This window comes from Glandiceps talaboti, chromosome 5 (genome assembly GCF_964340395.1).
Source record: "Glandiceps talaboti chromosome 5, keGlaTala1.1, whole genome shotgun sequence".
Classification (NCBI taxonomy): domain Eukaryota; kingdom Metazoa; phylum Hemichordata; class Enteropneusta; family Spengelidae; genus Glandiceps; species Glandiceps talaboti.
In genome coordinates, this window is record NC_135553.1 from 16,965,720 (window position 1) to 16,973,426 (window position 7,707).

Sequence of the window (7,707 nt, forward strand, 5' to 3'; positions counted from 1 at the left end):
AATATTCATGATTTGATATTTTACGCCTCTAAATGGACCGTGAACATTCTGCATTCCAATGTCTTTTACTAAATATTAAATGTTCCAAACTTTGTCCGACATTCAGAATAAACATCAAACAGATGAATGGTTTATTTTACATTGGTTAAACATTCCAACCTGCCGTAGTTTAGTCTCCTCGCTTGGTTGATTTCAACTTTGTGTTCTCGACGGGATAAAGTCGACGAAAAGCGGGAACGACACGGTGGTCACTAATTATCTTCAAAATTAGCGAAACCCAAGAGTGTCTCTGAATAAATTCAATAGCAGACAACTGTCCCATTTTCCGAGACTCGGTATTACACACGTATTTATTTATTTATTCGTTTATTACTACAGTAATTTATTTATGTTTGGTTTTGCTTTGCGAGTGTCCAAACAAAACGACTATTACATGTAAAAATGATTTTACGTCAACCACGCACGCACGCACGCACACACTCACTCACTCGCTCACTCACTCACTCCCTTGCTCCCTCCCTCCCTCCCTCAATCAATCAATCAATCAATCAATCAATCAATCAATCAATCAATCAATCAGTCAATCAATCAATCAATCAATCAATCACACACTCACTCACTCACTCACTCACTCACTCACTCACCCACTCACTCACTCACTCATGAAATGCTTCAAGCCTTACACAACCATGACAACGTTAACAGAAAGATGATCTGTAAGAATGATTTAGTGAGTAGAATATTACATTTCTTAACTTGACAAAAAATGTAATGTTTAACAGCAGAACAATCTTGGGGAAAATAAAAGTAGTTTTCAGTTGTAAATCCACAATGCATATCAAAAAGACAATTTACTCAAGAGGTCAAGAATCAAAGTGAAATGCAGACTGTAATATCTGACATTTGTGCCAAGTTTAGTTGAGATCAGCATATGCATGCCAGGTGTATGTACACACGCTGATTTGGGTTATTTGACTTTGAACATAGAGGCCAGGGTTAAAGGCCAAGGTCAAGGTCTCATAAGAAAGCTCATCATAGGGATGGCATGCACACGGGTGTAGATATTTGGATAGTTATGACAAATATGGCCGCCATTTAGGCCATTTTAGTGAACGTCAAAATCAAATTGTGAATAAAGTGATGTGCATGTGCCCACTCACTGGTAATAGTAAATAACATTTGTGCCAGAGTTTGGTTGAACTCGGCTCATGTATTTCAGAAATGCAGGTGGACACGCGGACGCACAGACAGGCGGACGGACTGATCCCAAAGTAGTTGTCTCTATCAGGATCACCAATTCTTGCAAACTGGAGTACAATTTTTCTGCTGACACTGCGTCTTGGACGGTGCCGTAAAAGAGGCTGTGGTTTACGACAATGGGCTCGTCCGTTGGAGACTAAAATTGTTACATGAAATTTTCAGACTGCATTCTCAGTCTTTGTCAACAAACGCGTTACTAGTATTTGATACAGCACTTTGGATTACCATGTACCAAGACAGGTGAATTTTCATTTGAAGATAATAGAAAGAATCGAACAGATACGGGTTGTTTTTATTTGTTTTGTTTTGTTTTGTTTGTTTGTTTGTTTGTTTGTGTGTGTGTGTGTGTGTGTGTTTATTTTTTTGTTTGTTTGTTCATTTTCCGTTGTTGTTGTTGTTGTTGTTGTTGTTGTTGTTGTTGTTGTTGTTGTTGTTTGGGGCTAGGCCTTTAAATATATGTCTTGAATGCTTGAAATGTGATGTCTTGTTTTCCTGTAATTTAACTGAATGCTATTCTGACCAATTTATGTATAATGCCATTTGCTTGACACCCCTTCTCCTTCGGCTAACACTCGTTATCTTACTGCTAGTATTAAGGTAAGATGATGCTTAACATTTCAAAGCCGTAAATAGCCTAAACAATTCCGTAGAATATATCAACCGTATTTATAGTTGTTGGTAAGCTAGTAAACGTCGACATAAACAAGTCATTATTTATATGAATCAACAGCGAATCGTACGATACTATTGTAGAATCCTGACAATCGATCTGGATGGTATGCCATGCAAAGCGTGGAATGTCACTGCCTGAAGAAGACGCACAGAATAACCCATTATTGATGACATGGTGACATCTAACGACTAATAGTTTCCGCATTATTTCATACCTGGAATTTGGACCATTTTGTTTGTACACCTTTTATCACCTTCGGCAGCATATGAAAAATGCGAAGTCGTCCATAATGAAAGCGTGATTGTCACTTGGGTCCCTGACCTCATACTCTAACCCACATACTTATATTATTTAAGTTTTAGTAGCACGGTGCAAAACTGAGCTATGTACAAACGACGGTCGGCGAATATCAATTGTTACTTGGAAGTACGTAGGCGGCAATAAATTAAAAACAAAAGAATATATAAACAGGTGTAACTACCTCGAGGGCGCACATTAACTCAGAGACCAGAGATACTCGTTACTTTTGTCATAAGTACTGTGGTCATGATCAGTACCTTACTTCAACCTCATCAGATCACTTCTTTTAGTAGTCTTAGCCTCACCCTAGAATATATTCAGACATTAACCTAAAAAAAGTCCGTAATTTCACCCCATCTTAAGAACTGTATTATCTATCATTTTGGTACTCTTATGTGACCATAGACTTCACGATCGTGTTTTCGTTGTTGTCGCTATTTTTATTCGGGTGAATTTCATAAAGCACATATGAAATGTAAATTATAAATTCAAAACTAAACATATGGTTTAACTAGATCCTTTAATTCCAATACTGGTGTCAAACATGGCGGTAATATATGTAAAAACCTACTTTGTTTAACTCATTTATGAATGATTTGCCCACAATTTTTAATTCTTTGTGACCCACCAATACTGAATAGTATATACCTGTTAAATGTCCCGTGTATGCAGACGATATTGTAATCTATCAAAGTCAGAAGAGGGGCTTTAGAATACTAGTAGTATTGACGAATTCTACAACTATACAAAGAAATGACACTTGATTGTCAATACAGACAAAACTCCTTACCAACAATTTATTATCCTTCTATGAAGGAAAAGGAATCATAACTGTAAATAGATTTAATTACCTACGTTTATTTTTTAGTGCCAATGGTAGTTTCATTAATTAAAGAAACATTGAGTACTTTAAAACAAAAAGGCTTCAAGGTCTTATTCTCATTGAAATCAAATTTGGGTTCCAATCCAAATCTTAGTATCCTACAGATGCGTTGTCTCTAGTTGACAAACTAATCCGTCCAATTCTAACCTATGGCCGGCTGTGATGTATGAACGCGATGTCATCTCAAATCGAGGATAGGCACCTGAGTTTCTGCAGTTTTGTCCTAGGTATCCCAAAACATTATTTGTGGAGAGCTAGGCAGTTAACCAATTTATATATACATACATTAAAAAAGTTATTGAAAATACTCTAATTATGCAATTGATTCGTCGTCTACCATACAAAAAGCAGATGCTGCAGTACAATTTAAAAAGTTCAAAGATGTCTGACGAGCACTGTTCAGTCAACATGAATACTAAGTTTTCTATTTCAAATATATAATATATAATATACAATAAATACAAAAAAAAACACTCCTTTGTAGATTATTTGGAAAGTGATTTACACAATGACGAAAGGAAAGGTAACAGCAAAAACAAACTGAGAACATACAGGTTGTCAAGACTCAATCCAAACTTGAAGAATACTTTCAGTTGAAAAAAACCCACATTAAACTACGTAGGCTTTTATGCCGTTTCAGACTGGGCATTCACAGTCTAAGAATAGAAAAGGGAAGACACTCCTTTCGAGGAAAGAACATGTCTAGAAGACGAGGTATATTTCCACATTAGCCTGTCCAGTAAGTTCTCATCATAATAAAATGTATGCTCCTACTTTTGAAAATTTACCAATTGATTCAACACTGATATTCTTAGTGACTAATAATAATTTAATTAATGTTGCAAAATATATAAATATATATCAAGATATGAGCAACACCTACTCACATAATTCCTTAATTTAGTGTTTTATGTCTTGATAGGTTTATTTTTTCTTTCCCAATATTTTCTATCCACAATTTTTATCTTTAATTAGCATTTTCTGATTAATTAATTTTATTTTATTCTATTCTATTCTATTCTATTCTATTCTATTCTATTCTATTCTATTCTATTCTATTTATTTCTGGGTTGTTGTTTTTTCATTTGAGCTCTGTAACCTTTAGTAATTCCTTTTGGGAATTATTACGTGTTCCAATAAAACAAAAGCTATATTACAAACACCGGTCCTTTTACGTTTAAGCTACGCTATAACTTGTCGTTTGCTGTGGGAGAAAGTCACGCCTTATAATTGCAAATATTGCAAATACAAATCATAGGTTGACTTAGGTCAATAACCTTTCTAGTAATTGCACTAGCACACATCAAACTCTGTTTTTGGGGGAGGCGCACTTGTTTTCACCACCGCTGGTGTTTAAAACACCACAGAATTTAACCATGCATAATATAAAATGTTCTGAATTTCGACAACCATGAAGGTGCATTGTCACGGTCATTACTGGTCAGAAATAGACACATAACCGATCCATTGTATGCCGTGATTTATTTAAAAGATTTGTTCAGTCACACTTACAGGGACTTTACATAAAGTAAATTCACAACTGTTTACATAACGTAACCTAAGAACTGAGACAATAGCATGAAACAAGTAATCAACAATAGTGATAGATTAACAAATTAGTAAAATAAATATTTATAATTGAAAAGAATTATCAGTATTTTGTTTTTCATTGTTAGTGTTGTCCTATACAAAACACTTATCAAAGACGTCGTACAAACATTCACGTAAATTGAACAAGTTTATTACATGCATCAATAACAGAGAGAGAGAGAGAGAGAGAGAGAGAGAGAGAGAGAGAGAGAGAGAGAGAGAGAGAGAGAGAGAGAGAGAGAGAGAGAGAGAGAGAGAGAGAGAGAGAGAGAGAGAGAGAGAGAGAGAGAGAGAGAGAGAGAGTTGATATTCGATTTGACATTGTAGTCTTTTTATTTTACACAGCAGTCCCAGTGTCATTAAATTGAGTTTTCGAGAGCTAGAACATATTCCCTCAATCAATCTCCGTCTATTATTTTTGGGGACTTTCATTTTAAAAGCAAATTACTCCAGTTTCGATGCAAATTTGTACTAATACTATGTATTTAAGTAGACAAATTGCACGTGAGGCAGGAAAATCAATGAAGCGTGTCTCCACACAGCTGGCAAATGATACCTCAGTTTCACAAAGTTGTACTCCACGGCGTCATCGCTTCCTCGTTGCCTCGGTGACAAAATGATGCAGCTCACTTTTAAAAAAAGCCTTATGTATAATAAATGATTTTGAATTTCTACAAATATTAAAAAAGAAGCGTGACATATTGGTGCAGAAGCGCAGTAAACCTGCCTTGAATGTGAACACCGTAACACATCTGGACTGTTTTGTAGTTGAAGAAGTGAGATAACGTAGTGAACGTGACATGCAGTAAGTATGGCATTCAGCAAGTCCTAACAGCACCTTTGCACTTGTTCGGACCTGTTACCCGGGACCCCTAGTTCAGTTGTTCTTTTATTTAAAGTACTTGCATAGAAAAGTGTTTGTCATAATGAAAGTGAGAAATGACGACAAAAGAACTGAGGATTAACATAGACAAAGATTGAAAAAAAAGTAGAAGGTCATAGACGTATACAATTCACGACGGTCTTTCTCTGGTGAAGTTTGGCAGATTTTCAGGACATTAGACTTCGAAGTATTAATCCGGATTGATGGGTAGGTAAATGGATGTACATTAAACTTTAGGGGTGTTAGCCAATAACAGGTGGTAATTGGGTCTAGGAACGACGCCCGTGAGTCGACTTGTCGTACGGGGAAAAAAACTAGTCATTCGAATTGGTGTAGGACGCCGGAAAAATATCCCACGGTCGACGCGAAATAGGAGGGACAGATGGTTGAGAGGAAAAAACGTAGTTTTGGTGAGAATAGGTCGACCAAATCACCTTACAGCTGCACCGAGCCTTGTAAAATAGCTTCATACAATACTGGCACGCGACCCCTCTCTCACGTTCACAGAGTCAGTTGTCATATACTATATTCATAGAGAACACAGATTTTTGGGGAGAATTCTTTGTTTGCTCACATACACTATTGGAGTGTTTTTTTTTGTTAGGGCGTTCTTTCTTTGTACCTTTTACTCCACACTTTCAACCGCGTACAGGCGCTAAAATGAAACTGGACTTTGGAGCATCAAAATTATGAATCAGTCTACAGTTTCGCTCAAGTACGGTTTTCACAAATCTGTTAGAATAAATGTGTGTTAATATGAAATCAATAAGAGGTTAAAGGTCACGCCACTACTTATTATGATAAGTGTAATTACACTCATAGTACAATAGAGTATCATCAAGAGAGTCCACAACAATAATCTGTCAATTCAAGTGAATGGGCTGAGAGACCGTCAGTTCGTGCGTTCCCAGCAAAAAAATGGCGCACAGTAGCTTTTCTACACTGACAGGTGCGTTGTTGCCAACAATCGCGTCGTCTGGAGCTCGTGTATAGTATTAGTATAGTTTGACGGTCGTGACACAACATAGGATCCCAACATTGTAACTAGGAGAACCCTGAACCGGGTTACTTAAAAATTAACTTGTTTTTATTTGAATCAAATGTATGTGTTTAATAAACTGACTATCGAAATAAATTAAACCCCTTATATGTGATTATATACGTACTTTTGACATTTTCGCAGTATATAATATACTTGTTCAGACTACGTAACTTGTAATTGTTAACCTGACATTTAAGAAGTAGAGTTACACGTATAAAGCAAATTAGATATTTGTCCTTAATACAAACGGCAATTTGTATTTTAGTCGATTCAGTACGCCCTCTTCTGTCACTGGAAAAGAGTTTAAAAAAACATTAGTTTAAATTTTTTAAAAATATAAATTTATCGTTGCTTTCAATAGGCTACTTTTATATGGATACAATACGTGCATAATATTGTACAATAAAACTTTAAAAAAAATAATTATCACCGCCGCCGCCGCCGCCACCACCACCACCACCACCACCACCACCACCACCACCACCACCGTTTTCTTCTTCTTCTTCTTCTTCTTCTTCTTCTTCTTCTTCTTCTTCGTAGTAGTAGTAGTAGTAGTAGTCGTCGTCGTCATTACCACCACCACCACCACCACCACCACCACCACCACCACCACCACCACCACCACTGTTGTCGTCTTCGGCATCATCATCTTTTCAAATGGAACATTTAGTCGTATTTGCCTTATATACAATGGAGTCCTAAACTATGTACAAAAATGAGATGTAGTAGAATATGAATGAGTTGGCTTAGTAATAAATGCCGTCCGGGTAAATAACAAGTAAAAATAAACGTTCTTGATAAAATTAAATGAAGTGAACTTAACGGTGGTGGTGTATATTTCATTATGAACAATATGTCTACATTTTGGACATTTGTGTTCGCGATTGAAGCATGTTACAAAGATTCAGAAGTGAGTATGGCTAGTTATCTGAAAAGCGTGATCATCATCATCATCATCATCATCATCATCATCATCATCATCATCATCATCATCATCATCATCATTCTTATTCTTCACCCCCCCCCCCAACATACTATTAACCCTGTCTTCTTCCTGATATGCATGAAGATAATAT